The sequence below is a fragment of the Poecilia formosa genome, unplaced genomic scaffold (assembly GCF_000485575.1).
Source record: "Poecilia formosa unplaced genomic scaffold, Poecilia_formosa-5.1.2 Scaffold167, whole genome shotgun sequence".
NCBI classification, from domain to species: domain Eukaryota; kingdom Metazoa; phylum Chordata; class Actinopteri; order Cyprinodontiformes; family Poeciliidae; genus Poecilia; species Poecilia formosa.
The window spans coordinates 1280052-1301191 of record NW_006800106.1 but is presented as its reverse complement, the minus strand read 5'-3'; the positions used below and the strand labels follow the sequence as shown (position 1 = coordinate 1301191).

The 21140-nt window shown below is 42.3% G+C and overlaps 1 long non-coding RNA gene across 1 annotated transcript in view; it reads left to right on the top strand.

Moving 5' to 3' along the window:
- Positions 1-256: 256 nt before the first annotated feature.
- LOC107837677 (uncharacterized) overlaps positions 257-21140 on the top strand; it is a 37471-nt gene continuing 16587 nt past the window's right edge. Inside the window, exons 1-2 of the long non-coding RNA XR_001663716.1 lie at positions 257-639; positions 9298-9390. This is a non-coding gene — a long non-coding RNA (uncharacterized LOC107837677). The remainder of the gene's footprint in view (positions 640-9297; positions 9391-21140) is intronic.

Genomic DNA, 21140 nt, shown 5'->3' with positions numbered 1-21140 from the left:
TCTGGTTTTGGATGACATACAGTTGGAAGTTTTTTGCTCTTTCTCTTTTAGTTTTGGGCAGTTGGTATGATGCGTATCCATGGCAAAGCGGTATTATTTTTACGACCCGGAGACACTAATCATCAGAAAGAAGAGCGCAGTGCGAGGCAACGAAGGACCTAATCTGGATCCTGGACATTTCTCCACAACACTTTGAACCATTTATACCAGCAGAACCAACAAAGGCTCTAACAGGTGATCGTGCCTTAACGAGCTAAAAATAAATGCCGTGCTGCCGCTGAGACAGCCAGAGCTGGATGCTCTTTGAGATACTAACAGGGGCTATGCTGCCTGCAGTACTGACATCACCGATCTGACAAGGACCCATGAAGGTCCGGTGTTAAACACCGGACTTGTGTAACAGTGGACTCTAAACAAGCACAGATATTGCAAACCGGACACAGGGCTATAGACGGTGGGAGACACACAAAGGCAAGCAGCGCTAATGGAGCTATCACTACTGGAAATGCTAATCGAGCTAGAGCACCAGTACTGTGAAACCACTACCAACACAGGACGAAGTTCAGACCCTCAACCGCTGTTACCTAACTGGACACAGAGCTACAGAAGTACTTACCGGATCACGCAGTCCGACCACAGGTAAATGTCATTCATTGTTTCATTTATGAAGCTGAAGGCAGCAGCAAAACACCAGCTGCCGTCCTCTTCCTCTGTTTGCTCCTCCTCATCTTCATCACCTCTTCTAATTTCTACGTTCAGATCGTTTTCAATGCGCTCCGGTTCAAATTAAAAAGGCTTAATAACGTTACTCATCACTGTTTTGGCTGGAGAAGCCAGGCTGTTGGACTGTACGTCATTTACCCAGAATGCATTACAGCGTCAACAACATGATGACATTCCTCTGAAAATAGTTTATTCAAATTTCAAAAACTAAATAACCTACAGTATTATTACTGTATTTTTTGTTGTACATCTAAATATTTTCCAAATAAGGTCTATTTTTATAACTAATCATGGTTCCCTTTAAAAGCTTTTGAAACTTATGGAAAACTTGTAAATAAACTTCAGTATACCATAAAACTATCTCATAAAACGATCTAATAACAGTTAAGAAGTAAAGTTAATGGAAAAATAACTTGTGGGTCCGTGTCCGTTATTCAGTCTTTGAGCAAAACACTTCACCCTGGTGTTGGTCACAGAGCCCAGTGGCACCAGCACATGACAGCCTCACTTCTCTCAGACCTCCCCAGGCCAGTGGCTACTATCCTTTAGCTTGCCACCATCAACGTGTGAATGTGTGGGTGAATGAGTGAATGTAATGTGAAGCAACTTGGGGTCCTCTGGACTGGATACAACTACAGGCTGTTTACAATTTACCAAGGTTTCAAACTTTTGGCCTCGGCAGTCAGAGATGACTAATGTGATGGAGGCAATGACAGGATGCTGTAGCGCACCCATGTTAGAGCTAAGCTCCCCACGTGTTTGCTTGATGAATGCAGATTCTCTGGGGTGGAAAAAGCTCATTGCTGAGGTCCATGAATAAAATCCAATGTGATGCACTGACTTCCATCATCAAAGAACCTCCCACTGCTGGGAACAGCTCAAGGCTGTGCAAAAGGCCAAAAGATTTAGTGCCAGAATTACCCCTTGTGGACTGCTCTTTGTCTCCTTCGTTCCGTCTCTCGGTCTTTACCAAAATTGTCCTTCCTGTGTCTTGCTGCTGCTGCTGCAGCTGCTTTTTGTCACGTTTGTTCCAAGAGTTTGTCAGGCCGCAGCTGTTTGATCCTCACCACAGTTGTGTTCTCACAACAAGCTTGTGTTGCTAAGGAAGGCCTGTCAGATGTTCATTATGGTGCATGAAATTTTCTCCCAGTTCTTGTAAAACTGAGCGACACCCTGTAAAACCTTGTGAAAGGGGTGCTGTGGTGGCGCAGGGGTGAAAGCACAACCCACATATGGAGGCCTTAGTCCTCAACGCAGACGTCACGGATTCAAGTCCCGGCCTAATGACCTTTGCCGCATGTCTTCCCCCACCAATTCACTGTCAAATAAGAGCCAATAAAACCGTTTCTAAAAAAAAAAAAACCTGTCGACGACAAGATGGCATCAATGTCCTTGGAAGGAAACCACTTCCGGTGCTGCAAACGCCTACAGCACATCTGACTGTGCAGTTCTAGCAATTACATAGCAACAAGTAGATCCATGCATAAGCAGATCAAACAAGCAAACAAGCATCTTTCTTTCACACATCCCTTATTCCCAAGCACTGAAGGCCACAAAGTTATCCAAGCTTGCAAGCTAACGTGCACAGGAACAGCTTTGCCCTCTCCCCATCAGACATTTCCTCCCATAGTCGGCTAAAAAAGTGTTTCCCAATGCTGACAGGGAGAATGGATGGCCTCCATTACGTTTGGCTACAAACACATTCCGCCAGGATGAAGGGGCCGTAAATTATCCCGCGAACGCGCAGCACAGGCCACAGTCGAGCCAACAACACCCACTCCAAACCCCCCGCTCCTCCCCACCTCCACCACACACACACACACACACACACACACACATTTTTAATGGGGTTGGCCTGTCCACAGTTTGCAAAACACTGAATCACACGCCCCATATCCAAACACACACTGTCACCTGTGTGTATATAGACGATGTGTGCGTGCGCGTGTATGCGTGTGTGTGTATGTTACTGAAATAGACCAGGCTTGTTGAATCAAGCACCTGGGAATAAGTCCTTGAACGTATCATCTGAATAAGTCGGGCTTTAACAAAGACGTACAGTGTGATGGATAGCGGCCCGGTTGCTCTCTCGTGACTGGGCACAACAGACTTCTGTTACATTACAGAACAATAAATGTGCGACGGGCTGCGCTCTGACAGGTCTAATGATGTGAAGCTGGAGGGTGTAACTGTAGAAACATCAGCACTATGTCGGGTCACATTCAGTTCACATGACACAAGAGTTGCTGGCAGCTGGTAAACCATCAAATAGGCTGAGACGTTGCCCTGTGGCGCGGTGAAATGCTAAGCATTTGCGCGTAAATCATTACAGTGCAACAGTCAAATGTCAGCTCCCACAAAGGTAGTTTGTTCGTCTTGGGTGATGGTCCCCTCCCAGCCTCAGCACGCAGCATTGACTGGAATCTATGTCCCTTTCTTTGTTTTTTTCTTTTTGGGTTGTTGACAACAAAATCCCCAAAGGCGATTCCTTCCAACTGTAACCAGCTTCCTTTCTTCTTCCTCGTGACATTTCATCTGCGTGTTTGTCTCCACTGCTTCTATTCAGGCTTTTACAAGGACACCTGAGAGGCCTAAATGGGGCCTCAAGTTGAGGGCTTTTAAAAGTGAAGGAGAGTGTGTTTAAGCTTCAAGGCTAATGCACCGCGTCTCGCAAAAGCCTTCATGTCCCGGTCAGTGTTTCCGCATGTTGTTTTACAACTACAAATTTGCCATGTGTTTTATCTTATAGAACAACACAAAGTCAATGATACTTGGGAGGTGGAAGGAAATTTAGATAATTTTCTAAATGTTTTGAGCATTTGATGTGCGTTGACATTCTACCTTCTCTGATATTCCTAATTAAAACTGCAGTATGCAACTTTTATTAAAAGAAAAGTTTTTATTTATTTGTTGAAACTGTCATCATGTTGTGACAGTATCAAATGATCTGTGTTAAACATCTAACTTCTCTGCCGTCTCCCATGCTTCTTCAGCCAGTAGTAACCAATCAGAGCCAGCAGGAGCATCTTGGCGCTGTTAATCATCCTTGTGTACGTGCCACTCAGACCATCCCCCTGTCTCTCTGCTACACTACAGCTAGCTCCTCACAACAGAGCCAGTCATGAATGCTAAGGCTGGTTAGCATGGCCACCAATGACTGCAGATAAGCAGCTTTTCTGTAACGGTGATGGTGCGTTCACATCAAATGCGTTTTGAGTGTCAGGCGCCTCTGGTTTACATTCAAAGTCTATGCGGAGGCACATCGAGGGTCACTGCGGTGCATTTCAAACATCTAGTGCAGCATGATTTAACTGTTTGGAACGTTTTGAGTGTTTGAAGCATTGAGAACGTCTGTAGCTGACACGTCCCTGACGTGCCTTCACATAGACTTTGAATCAATCAATCAATCAAATTTTATTTGTATAGCACATTTCAGCAGCAAGGCATTTCAAAGTGCTTTACATCATAACAAACACAAAAACACAAAGTCATGCAAAATAGAATCAACAATCAAAACATGTAAACAATGTAAACCAGATGCGCGAAACGCTAAGTGTAGAACAAAATGTCAAGCGTCTGCATTCAAAGTGCACACGCGTCAAACTTGAAGTGCCGACCGCGTGTAAACGCACCATAAGTTGTTTTTCTGCCATCAGCACATTTAGCAGTGCATACACAAGGTTGGTTGACAGCGCTAAGACCCTCCTCCAGGCTCTGATTGGTTGTTTCTGACTGGGAGCACTGCTTTTATTTCTACAGACGGCAATAGTAGCACTAGGAGGTGGAGGAAATTGATCTGTCTCGCATTATACAGTCACAAAATGGTGACAGTTTTAACAAATTATGTACAAAACACATTTTTATGAAAGTTACATACTGCAGCTTTAAGATCCAGGGCAAGAAACTGCCTTCAGAAGTCAACTAATATGTAAACAGAGTCCAGCTGTGCTTGAGAAAAAATAAATACAATGTGACAAACTAATATGACTGAGCATTACCCTGAACACACCACTACCTCTGTGAAACACGGTGGCAGCAGAATGGTGCTGTGGGAAGACCTGTGTCGTTTCAGCGTGGACAGAAACGTTGGTACACAGATCGATGAATCTAGATGTTGAGCATAGCCCATCCATGAAACTGGCCTGAAGTCCAGACTGAAATCCCATTGAGAATCTGTGGCAAGAGTTAAAAATCAGTTTTCACAGACACCCTGCATCCATTCCAGCTGAGCTTAAGTTACAAAGAATGTGCAAATATTTCAGTCTCTATATGTACACACCTGCTACAGACGGATCCCAAACACATGCAGCTGTAATTGCAGCAAATTGTGTTTCTACAAATTATTCACTCTGCCTAAAAACATATAAACAAACACTTTAGAGATTCTTATTTGTGAAAAGTTTTTTTATGATTATCTTTTAGTTTTTGTTTCACAATTTTTTTGTTTCACAATTTTTTTTCTGTTGGTTTGTCATATAAATTCCCAAAACAGTCACTGGATCTTGTGGAAAACAACAGCAGGTTCCTTGACACAAATGCTTTTGTAGATCCAGATCCAGTGATATTTAGTCTAGATGCATCATTTAAATACATAATTTGAATATTTGTCTAGCATCATAGCATCGAGTTAGGTTTTGTCCTCGTCATTTTGTTACTGATTACTTCTGGCAGCCGTGCTGCAGAATGTAATTGGATGAGTTTCAGTGAAACACATCATAATCCCCACAGTTTTCACTGGATGTTCTTTTTCCAGGGAATGGATTCCTTGGAATTACCAGGGAAACTGTATCCCAGCAGACATGCTTTTCTTTTTCTTTCTCCTTTTCTAATTAGAAGTAAAACAACGTTTGGAAACGGGTTCAAACTTAGCCAGCCAGCTGCCGTCAAGAAAGTTTTGAAAGGTTGGACAAGATCGACACACAATTCAAACTGTCGTTACTCAGCCAGCAGCTTGTAGGGTTGTCAAAACAATCAGTGTTAGGGAGGCGCAGTGCTTTCTGTTTAGGTTTACTGAAATTAGGCTAAAACAAATCTTAATACAAAACATTCAGCTAAATGAACAAGATTTAGCGTCATGTTGCTCACATCTATTGCTCAACGGGAATTGATCTGTAGCACCTGAAGTCTTACCTGAACCTCGCAACGCGGCAACGCCAGCCCCTCGTCTTCCCCCCTTAGGCTCACATGATGGGAGAACCAGCTGCAGGGTCATGCCTGAGGTCAAATGGGCCATGGTGACAGGTCGTATTATACCTGCTGCTGACAGGGGAGGAAAGGGGTCAGCAGTTCCATTTGGACCGAGAAGGGAAAAAGAGGAGGTGAGAGGAGTGGGTGGAGGAGGAATGGAGCTCCTTTCATTGCTGGCCTTTCTGAGTGACGGGCAGCGCAGCTGTGACTCGGATGGTGCATACCAACATACACGGGCCCGGGTCCACATGGACAGGACCGCAAGAATGTGGCGGGGGCATAGACCCAACTCACGAAATTCTATTTACACATCATGTAAAATCATGACCACCTCATGAATCTGAAAAAAAAAGAAAAGAAAAAAAAAGTTCTGCATGGTTTGGATTAAATCAAGGCTTAGAAAAACAGGTGTGTTCACTGGGAAGGAGTTAAAAGTGACAAAAACTTACCAGCCAGGTAGAATACAAAACAACCAGGGTGCTGCGGTGGAACAGGGGTTACGCATAACCCAAATGAGGAGGCCTTAGTCCTCAGCGCAGTCATTGCAGGTTCGATTCCCGGCCTGGTGACTTTTGCCACATGTCTTCCGTCTCTCTCATTACCCTACTTTACTGTCCTCACACTTTCAAATAAAGGCCACTACAGTCAAAAAAAACCTTTAAAAAGAATACAATGCAACGTAGAAGGTTCTCAAGAAAACTTTAAGTTTACATTTTAGGAGTGCCACTTTTCCATATGATAAAAAAAGGCATTAAAGAGGTAGGATCATGTAAAATAAACTTTTTTAAGCTTTACACCATGGTATAATGTTATTCTCTCTACAAGAACAAACCTGGATTGTTGCCTTGAGTCTTTCATGCATGTTTGAAAAATCCTTTCGTCTCCCATGGCAACCATTCAGCTGTGTAAAACACCGGCGTGGACCAAGCTCCGCCTTCGAGGACGAAGCTCCTGTTTCCAAAAATCCAGTGAAAATAACAATATATACCACACATCAGTGGATTGTAAAAGGGATGCACATAAAATATTGCAGTCAGCTGCAATATTTGAATAATATGACTGTATTGAATAATGTTACTGTAACTTCACCAATGTTGAAAAAGTTGAAGGGTCATGAATGGTTCTGTAAGTGCACTTTTACTTTTGGACAATATTTCAATCTGATATTTTTTTTATTATTGTTCCAGCTGACTGCAGTATTTCATGTGCGTCCCTTCTACAAACCACTGATGTGTGGCATATATTGTTATTTTCGCTAACCGTGGCTTACTTCACCCTTCAGTGCCCAGAGTTTTGCAGCTGGCTTCAGGGACAAACACAGCTGCGTCAACTGCCTTTAGACTCATCAACCGCTCCACGCGTTCCCGCTGTCGGCCCTCACCGAAACCCCTCATCAGCTTGACCCAGTTTCAGCCGCACTCTTTCCCCCTTTCATTTGAACCGTGAACACTCACCTGGAAGACTGAGCACACATCCTGTGAACGCTCAAATCATTAGAAACACTGTTCCACTGACTTCCAGAAATATGTTGTTTAAAGGTGCAGTGCTATGTATTTTCCAGGCACATTGTGCCATTTTATACCACAATCAAGTCTGTTAACTTCAGTTGTCATAAAAATGCTATATGCATCAAATATGATTTTGAAAAAATGTTAACACCTTGAAATTGGGCCTTTGTTTCTTTAAGAAACTCCTGCTCTTGAGGAAATCATCACAACATGGCTCCTCTATTAACCCCTTAGCAACATTTTACCAGCGTTGCACTGAGCAGTAGCTCCTATAATGAGCTCAGCTGATGCTCAGTTCCACCAGGTGTTTGCTAATTGCTGCTGGTTAGTCTGAAGGAGCTGAGTGGAGGAGTCAAAGGGGAGGGATGCTCTGTGAGGCGGAAGCTTGAAAACTGCAGCTCCAAGGAGGAGCTGCATCTTGAAGGCGGGGCTAGGTCCATCCAGCTGAATGGTTGCGACGGGAGATTCAAGGAAACACTCCAGGTATGTTTTTGATGAGAGAACAACATTATACCATGACGTACAGCTCTGAAAAGTTTATTACACATAATACTGCCCTGTAAAATAACAATTTAACAAGACTTCAAATAAAAGCTATATTCCATTTCTAATAATACATTTCTACACCTCTCATCCTGCATGCCTGTTTTCTTCTCCTGGCTCTGGTCGAGAGGAGGGATTGGTCAGTGCAGTCGTTTTCTAACCTGTCAGCATCATTAGCACTTTTACCCCACACCCGTTCATCTGCATGTAAAATAAGTAGCGTGTTTACGAGGCTGCGGTAAAACAATCCACTCTCCGCTATCTGGAGCCAAACACAGAAAGAGACGGCCAGTTCTCCTTGTTAGACTCTGCTGACACAGCTTGTGTGCCTGCTGGCGTGTTTGGGGAGGTAATTTTGAGCCAGGTGGCCATTTCAAGATGGCCGACTGGCCAGTGTCCTAAGAGAACAAACCCTGTACACAAAAGAGCATATTTTTTATTATTTTATCTCTACTTATTTGTGTACATTCAGCAACATTCATACTTACTTCATGCTGATAAAACGTGGAAAGTGTGCAAAAGTCAAAACTGACACTAAGATAGAAAACAAGACTGCACTGTATTATATCTGGACTCCAAGTTCACAGTTTGGATTGTGGTAACCATATAACACCTGTCCACAAAATCCGTATACAACACATAAACGGTTCAAAGGCATTTAGAGTAAAATAAGTCTAAAATTCTTTCTAAAAGTCTACATGTTGAGTGAGTTAGCTTTTTGACTAGCGTAAGAAAGAAAAGGGTGACTGAAAAAGGTTAACATAAGTTGTAGATTTTTTTTGTAAAATTAGACCACCACAGCCTGGCCACGTCTTCCTATGCAATTCTGTTTGATTTTCATCTCTCTTCAGTGCTCCATCTGGGCTTTCTACCATTGACTTGAATTTCCTCACATAGAATTTGTACCGCGCCAATCAATCAATTGTTTTATTGTTTGAAACTAGACAAAGATTTATGTCTAGATCAAGGCTGGTTTATGAACTTAATGATTGATGTCTTAAGCTCTACACCAGTGGTGTCCAAAGTGGGTCCTGGACGGCCGGCAGGTTGCATGTTCTAGTTCTCTCCCTGGTTGTAGTAACAATCTCCTCAGCATGTCAATGTTCTCCTTAGGTCATCTAATGAGCCATCGTTGGATCCAGGTGCGTTAACCCAGGGAGAGAACTGAAACATGCAGCATGGCGGCCCTCCAGGACCCACTTTGGACACCACTGCTCTACATGTACACTCAAAGTAGAAATCAGGTCTGTTGCTCACTTTGACTCCTATTGGAGACGATTCTTACCGATTCTGTTTGGCTGAACTGGATCTTCTCTTCTCTTCTGCTTCATCTCAGACCCCTGACTGCTGAGTCCTCAGCCTGACCTGCTGCAGACACACAGCAGACCTTATCAACACTCAGTCCAGACTGGACCGTCCCGGCGGAGGTGTAAGTCTCTCCTTTGTGCTCCTCGGATCGACGCTCTGTGAAGTCGACCTCCATCTGTTCTTGGTTTCCTTCCCGCCACCCTTCCATTAACGGCGCGCTGACGCAACCGCCGACATTTGACGAGTTCACCGGGACGACATGTATGCCCACATGACATTTGCACAGTGTCATCTTGTTGTGCCCCCCGCTAATGACCACACACACACACACACACACACACACCCCCACACACACACACACACATGAATGCAGGGCTGAAATGACTGAGGTATTTGGCTGTGTCAGTCCGATGTGCAGCGCTGCTCGTCGACTCACCAGGCGAGATAAGATCAAGCAGACAGGCCTCTTCACGGAGGTCTGGCCTCTTTCTCCCGGCGACAAACACACACACTCTGGTTCACAGGTAATTAGAAGCTGGAGACCTTCCACCAAACACAGACTCACCCCTCTTGACTCAACAAATATTGATCAAGCGTCTTGTCTGCGAGGATCGTGATTTGGCTGCAGCCACGCGGAAACTAACGTCTCTGTCAAGACGCTGTTTGCATAATTTGATTTTCTGTGTGTGGGTTACTTATTTATTAATTTTTTATTTTCTTGAAAATGTCATCCCCCCACCATATGTGCCGACACGGCTTCTCTGCACATCAGGGCACATTCATACAAAAAAAAATTACGTTTGCAACCCAAACACACGAGAGTTCAACACAATGGCAGCCAAGTATTCGGATGAAGCCAAGCGAGGTGCATGAGTGTCAGTCAGAAGTGATCTTCCTGTCTGTTGGTTCTTGTTTTGTATTTGTGTGTGTTCGTGTGTGTGTGCGTGTAGAAGAGAGTCTGCTTGGTTTTTTTGGAGCTCAGCCTACAGCCTATCCAGGCCATCACTCACACTTTACCCTGGGAGAGGGCGTCGGACAGGTTTTATTAAAACTCTGTCAGAGGGTGTGTGTGTGTGTGTGTGTAGGTGTGTGTGCGTGTGTGTGTGCAGTTTGGTGTGTATGTGCGTGTGTTTGCCCCAGGCTCAGAAGAGATATCATCTCTCCCTTGACATGTTCTTTCATCTTGCCTTTTTCCTTCTTGACAGACACTATTTTGGTTGCCAGTCATATTTTTTTTTTTTTTTTACTCAGGCCTTTCTGCAAGGCTGACTTAATCCATTGTAATGTGCGCTGCAGCACCTCAGTTGCTCTCTGTGAAATGCCTTTTAAGTCACACAACAGAAGCAAAACCAACACAATACAAGCGAATCGCAACATGGGGGATTTAAACCGAGTAGTTCAGGCTTCCCGCCGTGCTGCAACGATTTGTGGCATTTTCATTTTGGACACAGTCTCCAGAGTGATGTTGTTGCTGTTTTCTACTACTGATCCAGAGCAGTGCTGTGCAGCAGCGCCGACACCGCGTCAGCCTGTTCCGCATCGTTTCCTGTTCCAACTTCAACTTTGATGCGTTTTAGCTGACCAACAAGAAGTAGATTAGATTTGTCAAGTGCAAGAATATTTGCAGAAAAAGTTTAGTAAGAGAGAGCATTTATAATTTGAGACAGAACAAAAACAGAACCAAACAAATGGAACATTTATGGAGCTAATCTGTGGAACACTGGCTGTGTTTCCATCAACCGTAAAATTGCGCAAATTGGAATTATGAAAATAATTATGATAATTCTTGAGTTAGGATGAGATGGGTGTATTTTGCAAAACTGCAATGGAAAACCCTGTTTTTCTGCATCACAAATGGTGATCAACAGTTGGATGTTACTGGTGGAAACCACGAAGAAGACGACAGGAAGTGGTACGAAGATGGCGCCGACTGGTTTTTAATGAACAAACTTATTTATGTGTGATTTTAATTCTGTTTCTTATTTAATGGGAACGGCGCCGTTGCGAAATTCAGTTTTTTTGACATTAGTGGATTGTCAACAAAACTTTTGTGCATATTTGAAATGGAAACGCAGCTAATTTGTCTAAATAAAGCCAAAGAAAGTAAATCTTTTTTTTTTTTACTTTTTAGAAAATTAAATATAAAATTCTACCAAGGCACGTGTCATTACAAAGATAATATATATTTTTTCTTTACTCGTTTTATAAATACACATGACCTGTTTTGTGTTTAAAACAGGTCATGTTTTAAACATGACCTGTTTAAAACAGGTCATGTTTTAAACAGGTCATGTTTAAAGGGTAAAGCATATGGATGCTTTACCCTCTCCCAGGGTAAAGCATCCATATGTTTGATGGATGCTTAGCTGCCTATAAGATGGACTACAAGATTTATTTTTTGCACTTTTCATTCAAAACGTTTCTTTAGGTTAACATGTGACATGTTCATTTTTCAACTTTAAATGAAAGATTTTTTTAAAGTAAAATGATAAATGGTTTTCAATTCTTTTCAAAACTCTGAAAAGTGCGGAGGGTGTTTTATTTACAGCCTAGGTTAATATTTAACAGATCTATGTTTCGCTCCACATACAGCTCCAGGTCGTTTGGGTTGTGACTCTACCAGACCTCTGAAAATAGACAATGGCATTTTCTGCCCATTCTTCTAGTAAGTCTCATCATAGATTTTCAATTAGATTTAGGCCTGGGCTTTGACTAGGCCATTCTAACACATGAATTTACTTTTATCTAAGCCATTTGATTCTATCTTTGGCTGTATGTTTAATGTTGTGGTCCTGTGAGCCAAGTCTCAAGGTTTTTTTCAGCATTAAGAGGATTTACTTCAAGCACTCATTCTCTCATCAACTGTAGGAAGAACACGCCCACAGCATGACACTGCCACTTTCCCATTTCAAGACGTGGATGATGAGCGTAGCTCCACCACCTGATTATCAGGAAATGAGAGCAAAATGGCTCTCAGTTGTCACTAATTGTTTTATGAATACTTGCCTGATGAGGTGTGGTGTGAAATAATAATAGATGGAGGGAATTCACCCGATGACGCTCTCAAATGGTAAGTCATGCTCACATACATGGAAAAAACACAAACAACTTCTCTCCAAAATATGAGAATTTATGAGCAAAATTGTCAAATTTCAGTTAAAAACTTTATTCGGTATCGTCACAAAGCTACTAACACAACTGAACTCCTAAAGAAAATTAAATAAATGATGAAAAGTATCAGAATGAAACCACCGTCCAATAAAATGCTGCCTCACTGTCACAGCTCACCATGAATGTGTTGAAAATCCAGATTTGTCTCAAAAATTTCAGAATGAGGCCAAATTAGCTGCAAGCTAATGGGAAGCAACGGCTGGTTCATGTTCGCAATGCAAAATGGAGGCAAAGATAAAACAGTATTTCAACAAAGTACAGTGCTAATAAATAAATTGCTGAATTTGTAAAATAAAAACAATGTTTTGAACATTCTGATTCCTGATGCTGTATGACTGAGCCACCACAGGTTGAACTGAGCTGTGACTCACATGAACAGCATCTGAAAACGTTGACTAACTACAGCTGACAGCCGGCACGAGTGATGATGATGATGATGATGATGATGATGATGATGATGATGATACTTCCAGAATTAGCGGCTCAACTGGTCAGCAAGGACAAAACTCACTTAACCCAAATGAGTTTCTAAAAGCTGTCAATAAATTATTGTTTTATTAGTGCTGGTGGTTCGCTACGAATGAATGTGGCACGTAATAAATGACTTGAGCTGCAAAAACAGCAGAAACAGTAGTGTCTATGTTAGCTTTAGCATTAGCAGCTGAGATAATGGACACAAGGAGCATGTGGACATTTCATGCAGGTTAGTGAGAAGAATATGGAACCGGACTATCAGTGGTCAAACCACTGATTGGAATAAAGTTTGAGTTTCCATTGGAAATCTGAGCAAAGCTTCTTCCATATTCTGCTAGAAACACAATTTCGTAACTGCAGTGTTTCTACTGGACAAGAAATTAAATTAAAATAAAGACAAACCATATTCATAATTCGAACTCTATACAAACTGATGTGATGCAACCCCCTCCCCCCCGTCCCCCCGCTGTCAAGTTTCCATTGCTGTTTTGCCTCATACATAAAATTAGATACGATTGACATTCCACCTCAACTTTTTATCAAAAACCACAGGTTTTTTGGAAACTGCCGTGTTTACATTTAGCAAATTTAGTTTTGTATTTCCAATTTAACATGCAATATTATGACCAGTGGAAAGGCAGCTAACGATACCAACGCTACTCTGCCATAAGAACCAGATTAGGATTCCCACTGAAGTCCAGGCTGCTTCTCTCTCCTTCACCCATCTTGCTAGGCCTGCAGGTGAGTAACATAATATCCATTTTCCAATAAAGACTTTAACAGAATTTGTTGGAGAACTTAACAATTTGGGGACCTGACTCTGCTTCAAACTTGCCCTCAACTTTCTTCCCGCTTTTCCTGCCATGTTCCACGGTTTTCATAAAGCTGCTTGTTCCCTAAAAAATCCTCAGAGTTCTTCAAGTTCAACTTAAAACTCAAAAATACTTTATTGATCCCAAATGGGAAATAAAACGTTGTTTTAATTCATGTTGATTCAAAACTCTTCAGAGTTATTGTAGATGGTGATGGCTATTTCAGAGAACATCTAAAGACGTTGGTTTGTTTCAGTGGGTTTTATTTTGGGACTTCAGAGGCAAAGGGGTTTACCACGACTGCACCTTTCTGCAGTGAGAGGTGGCACATATGTTGTTTTTCATAACAATTAGAATATCTGCTAATTGTCATAAGCAGAACAGTTTCTCTCTCTCTCTCTCTCTCTCTCTCTCTCTCTCACACACACACACAGCAAGCAGGAGCAGTAATTAGAAAGCTAAGACAAGGCTTCCCCTGTGCGATGGGCTTTACGCTCCCCCGCGCTGCTCACGCCCATCAACAGGCCGTAAGTTTTTAATCACGCCGAAATGATTTATTTAAATGTCAGCCGACGTGTCACCCCCACTTCCTTTCATTTTTCAACATGTTTGTGTTCTTTGCCGGATGATGAATTTATCTTCAGACAGCCCCAATATGACTAATTAACTCTGAAATATCAGAACCAGATGTCGACTTGAAGGAAGTTCTTCACGGGGAGCCAAGAGAACTGACTCACCTCCTACCTTCCTCCGCCGGCCCTCACATATTTGATTCCCTCTCCCTTTTTTTTTCTTCCTTTTATTTTTTTTTATTTTTTGAAATCCACACCACCCTCTTCGCAGGTAGAGCCCGTCGTCTCATCGAAGACCAACACTCGTCGGACCGGGTCGTAAATCTGACAGCGCCAAGTTAACCTGCACATGCCCCGTGTTTACCTCCTCCTCCATTACTGCTCTGTGACACTCAGCACCTCCACCTAATTTATTTCCCTCCCTCCTCTCCCGACCAACTGGCTCTCTTTTCTCACTCCACCTCCAAATATTCAGGTTTTAGCGAGGCATTGAGCCCGAGCCCAGAAAGTGTAACCAGACTCCAAACTCAGTGAGTTATTGCTCAAAGACTCTTAGAGAAAAGGAAAGAGAGAGAGAGAGAGAGAGAGAGAGAGAAAAGAAAAATCCCCAGTGCAACTCTTTAACTTATTCCTGTCTCTTTTGCAGCTATTTTCAGACAAATGTACTTTTTTATGATTTATGTCACTCTTTATTTCCGCCTAATGTCAGAAATGTTTGGATCAGGAGAATTAAGTGGGATATAAATTCTGCTTCTCTGTGTTCTGGCTCGCACATTCATAATGTTTGGAGTTGAAAAAACCCGGTGGTAAAAAAAAAAAAGAAAAAAAGAAATCTCCCTGTCCCCGCAGAGCCGCCTGGAAAAAACAGCAAAGGGCCCCTGCAGGAACGTTGCCGCGCTGACACTTTGACAGTTTGCCATGAGTGACGTCTGATCTGTACAAATTTCAGGACTAATAAATCTACCTGTCAGAGCTCGGGACTTGAAAGGGGCCGCAGCCCTGCGGCACAGCTTTAACACAACTTGTGTTGATGAAATTCTGTAGGCTGGAGAATTATAGCTGTCAGAAAAACGCCCACATCAAACCTGAAGCCTTGGCGTTCCTTCTTTTTTTTTTCCCCCTCTCAGCTCTCTCAACACTCACATATTGCTCATTCACCTCCTCCCCTCCACCACATCTCTCTTTTTTTCCTTCCTCCTCTTCTTCTTCTTCTTCTTCTTCCACGCTCCTTGAAAAATGAAACAGGCGTCCTTTCATTCTGCGGTGACCATCATTACATCATTTTGACACCCGGCAGCACAACACGCACTTTATCATTGATTTTTTTTTTTTTTTTTTTTATAAATCCGTCGCTCTGTTAATAGAAAAAAGTTTGCTTGCATGGAGTAAGTTACAAAAAGAGTGACAGATGAGGCTCTTTGGCTTTTCTGCTGCGTCGGAAGACATCAAGACAGAGCATTCTCATTGGTGGGCTGCAGGTTAGAACAGCAGCTGCTCTGCCTTACAACATTATTCACACCTCTTGAACTTCTTCACAACACAGTAACTATGAGACAGTCCAAAACATAAATCTGAAACGGAATGAAAAGGTTTTTAGGTTTTTTTCTTTCTTTCTTTTATCAAAATCTGAAAAATATAGCCTTCAAGTCAGTACCACCTTTCACCGTGAGTACGATGCTGGGGAACACTCAGGAGAACATCCAGTTCAGTTTTCCAGTCTTACCCTTAATGTCCAAGTCCGGACTTTGACTTGGCCATTTTAACACGAGTATTTGTTGATTTCTGTTGTGGTTCTGACTGAATGCAGGCCTGTTTGCTGGATGATAAATTGTTCCGGAAATGATTGCAATAAATTATAATATTGTATTTACAATACGATTTTCAACAAATGTAATGGTTATTAGCCTGGGAATGCAAGTACACCCAGTCAAAGATCAAGAAGTCGCAGAGCTGCAGTTTCCGAGCTTCGGCTCTCCTGCCTCACAGAGCAGCCCTCCCTTCTGACTCCCCCACTCAGCTCCTTCAGACTAGCCAGCAGCAATTAGCAAACACCTGGTGGAACTGGAGATATGCTGAGTTATGAGCTACTTCTCAGTGAAACGCTGGTTAAACAGAGTTTCATAAAGAGCAAGACAGAGGCCCAATGTTAAATCAGGAAGTCATATTTGATATATGTAGCATTTTTATAACAACTAAAACTAACATAGCTACTTGATTATGCTATAAAATGGCATTATGTGTCTGGAAAATAAAACTGCCCCATTAAGGACTGCGATTGCGATGTGAGAGTCATAAGGCTGTAAATACTTTGACAAGACGCTTTACAGGTCGAATAAGATTCTGATAAAGTTAGGGAAAGCCACTTCTCACAACAAAGGGTCTTTTCAGGTGACAGACGACCAAAAGGGTCATGAATCAGCTGTCCACCCCTCCCCGCTTTACCGTCTCCTCTTCTTTCCAGCTCCTTTCCATCCCCACAGGCCTCCCCCTTTTCTCTGGATTTATTCCTGTTTATCTTCGATCCCGGACTGGCTTGTTCTTCATCTCCTTTCAACCCGAGCCGACGTATCCTGTGGCTGATAAATCATCTGCGAGTGTTTAGATAATCAGCTGCCGCCGCGGATTTTCCTGTAAACGTTTCAAGAGGGGCGGACACTATTTGCATTCTTCGATGCACCGTCGTCCGTGTTAAAAGTTCATCGGAATCCGTGGGATAAATGACCGCTCCTGTTTAATCATTGAAATGTCAGAAGGTGTGCCTCTTGAAAGGATTTGAGACCATCCTCACGCAGCTTGATTATGTCCTGACAGCGAAGGGTCTGCGAAGCTTCGGGCTCTATCATTAAAATGCTTCACTTTGGCTTCAGGGATTGCGTCTTAAAAAAAGTTTATATTTCTGTTATATTCTGTTAATAAAAGATGAAGTAAGCCTCTTCATCTTTTTCTGGCATTTTAATGGGGAACAGTTGATTAATCAATTCTCAGCAAGATTTGAACATTTTGCCCAGCAATTAGCACAGAAGTGTGTGGCGCAGTTTTAGCGCCAAACTTAAGACGGTGTTTACTTCTTTGTTGCAGGAGGCTGTATCCATTCTGAAGTCAGCTAATGATCTGATTTATGGTCAGTGCTGGCAAATGAGAAGGAGACCACTCCCTCACCTCTACTGAATATTAGCACAGATAGGCTAACATTAGTATTGCATATGCTGGTGTTCCCCTTGATTTGTGAACATAAATACTGATATGGACCTTTTTATTGAACCTTCTTGGACACAGATATTGTGTACCAACCATTTTTTTAAAATTTTGTTTAAAGAAGAACGTATGAGTCACGGTTGACCAATCTAAGCATGCTAGTTGTTATTAACTCCAAAGCTAACGCAAGTCAGTAGCATCTTTCTCATTTTCCCGAGCCGGTTGCTCAAGTAACAGAGCAGGCCAATCATTAATCAGATCAGTAGAATGGATTTAGCTTCCTGCTATAAAGAAGGAGCCACCGCTAGGCGGGAATTAGTCTTAATTTTGGTGCTGAAACTGTGCTATTATTAGTACTATGTTAAGATAAGCAGTAACCTTAATGAAACCGTTTTTTGCTTCCCATAAATATTGTAGGGGCTATATGATTATTTACAAAAGTTTAAAGTTTAGCAGAGACAAAGATTATTCCCAAGTGTAAAATATTAAGAACAGGTGCAATATTCCCAGGAATGGGTGTCCTAGCAAATTCACCCAAAGTGTATAGTTTGTATTGATTGGAAAATTTTCAAAAGAAAAAGTTTAATCTCAGACTCTAACATTTAACCATTCTAACTGAGGCCTCATCAATGTACGATGAGAAAAGGACTGAAGAAGAATGATTGCTTTCAAAGAACTGGCCAGAGAAAGCCTCGGTGTGATTTAGGTTTGCAAAAACTTTACAAAACTTCTGGAACAATGTCCTCTGGACAGATTTAGACCAACGTAGAGATGTAAAGCCATATCATGTGCAGCACTAAAGCCCAACACAGCATGTAACCCAAATCACCACATACCAGCTGTCGGCTGTGCAGAAGGGTTATGATCTTAGTTTGTTTTGTAGGTCAGGACCTCGACACCTCACACCCATGGAGTTCACCATTATCTTCTCTGAATGCCAAAGCATTTTAATTTCAAATGTACCTAGATAACAATGGGTCATGCAGCAGGACAATGACCAGAAATGCACCATGACATTTCCAAAGAAGGCTGGAAAAGGACAAGAATCAAGGTGTTGCAGTGGCCCAGTCAAAGTTTAGACCTTACTGTGGTTAAAATGCTTTCTGAAGCCTTAAGTAAACGCACAACTGCAAGAACACAAAATCTTGCCCATTTAGTTTCTAGTGCAAATATCTCAGTACACTTGAAAGAAGACACAACTAACCTACAAGTAACTTTTCAGCAAGAAATATGAGTTTGTTTTAAGATAATACCTCAATATTGATGGTAAAGTATTTATTCAACTGGCAGGTTATTTCACTTATAACAGGATGTTGCCTTGTTAAGTGAGTTTGTCTGTTGAACTAGAACCTTTTCATCAATATTAGGCATTAGTGACTTAAAACAAGCTCTTGTATCTTGCCGAACAAGTACTTGTAAGTCAGTTCTGCCTTATTTTATGTGTACTGAGATATTTGCACTAGAAACTGAACCAAAATACTTGGGAAAATTTTGTGTTACTGCAGTGTGAAGCAAAATCAGAAAGAAGAGCGGCTAAACAGACTGCTAAAGACAACCGCCTGAAGTTTCTGCTGCTGGAGGAGGAACGTGGGGTGCACTTTGTGTCATTTCACAGTTTTAAAACCTTCACGTTTCCCCATGTTTGAGCATTTCTACCATAAGCGTCGGCTGAGAAGGGCATGGAAACAAACCTAAACTTACAGACAAGCTGCCTTAACGGTGGCGGAAAGCGAACTCTTCAGCTCCGGCGACAGCCACTTTGTGCGCGTCACGCATGAGTCGCTCCGACCCCGGTGTCTCTTTAAACGCCTGAGTCACAAATCAAGATTCCTCTGCGTGATCTCGACTGACTTTGATCCCACCCGAGCAGCTCCTCATCAGTCACGTCGCATGGAAAAAGGTGACAACACCAAATATCTTTGTTCATTAGCCCCATGCTGAAACGGCAGCAGCAGCCATTTACACTACACACACCGCCAGCGCAGCGACCTGTCAATCCGCATGCTTGTCAATCAGCCCTGTCCTCTGTGGGAAGCCGGCCCTGACTGACGGCCCGTGTGATCTCTCCCGAGGGCTGGCAGCGAGGCAACAAAAGGCCCCGGCTGCAGTAATTGGCAAGACAAAAGACTTCCCGCGAAAGCAGCACTGTCACTCATGGCGTTCCAGGGCAAAGAATCGACACGAAACACGCCACACCAGTTAACCGGAGGGAGAGCGAGCCTGTCGGCTAACCGCTAACTAATCGCAGGGCCGGCTGCAGGTCACGTCCCCTGGCGACTAGCTGAGAGGTGACCTGTTTAAACCAACACACCGCAGCTCTTTGGTTGCACCTTCTAACCTCCCCACCCTGCCTGCGCTGACCCCTCGCTGACCCGCCAGGCTCTGGCCGAGGCGGGCTGAGAACATAAACGCTCCTTCCTCTCTGTCCTTCACACACCTACTTCTCATTTTTGCCCATCTGTCTGAATTTCTTGCTTGAATCTCAATATTTGGGTCTTCATATAGATCACCATGGTTGGGTAGTAACTAGTAGGGCTGGGTTTCATGGACCTAAAGACTTATCTCAACATCTTGTGGTGCTATAGCGATGACTATGAAAGGGATTTTATGAACTATTTATTTATTACTTCTTCTTTCTTTTAGGAAACCTTGTTGCCGTGACTGTATGACACAGCAGTCACCGTCACACAAATGCTGCTCTTGAAAAACATTTGTTATCCACAGTAATTGCATTTAATCATTCTTTTTGATTTCTTAATATTTACTGATACACCTTTAGTGAACAAACAGGAAAAAAAGTAAGAGTGTGTGGATCAATCAAAGATATCAATAATATTGATACAGAGTCAGTACCTGTATCAAACCGATACTAGCTTACTAAGATCGATACTTTAGTTTCAGATTTTCCTACAGTTTCTCAACTCTACCTAATATATACATATATATATATTTTTTCTCTCTCTCTCTCTCTCTCTCTCAAATGATCATTTTTTGCATGTTTACTGTACAAAAAAAAAGATACATGTCTCTAGTTAATATTTTGGTATGATAGCCCTTCCTAAATGGTAGCTGAGTCATAGTTAGCTCATGAAGTTAACAACCCCTTTGGAAAAATTCTGTTTTTTGAGGCTGGTGTATGTGTGGTTTAGGCTCATGGTATCAGCATTTGTCAAATGTCTATAATATAATGTTTGGTATCATGTTAAAGGGGACACTCTTGGCTTTCATTTAAATCAAGTTTTGAGTCTATCTGAACAACACAGAGATTACTAGAGGTCATTAAACCAAAAATAATACAAATCTTTCCACACCTTTTGACCAAAGTAGATACATTTATTTTATCCCAGCGGTATCCAGGGACATCGGGGACACAAGAGTTAACAACTAAAATACTCAACAGACTCTAAGGAGTCAGAAAATGTATGATATGCCTACACTGTCTGTCTATGGGAGGCGATTAGGAGCTGTAATTCGAAGTTACAGACTTGGGCTACAACCTTAACTGGTTCTTTGGTGTGTGTGTTAAAAGGGTTAGTGGGGGTTTAGTTTAGCGTGTCACTCGTGTCTAGTTTGTTAGTTATAAAATAGTTAATCAGTAATAGTAGAAATGTACACTTACATAGACTTTAGGATGCTGTATTGGCCAA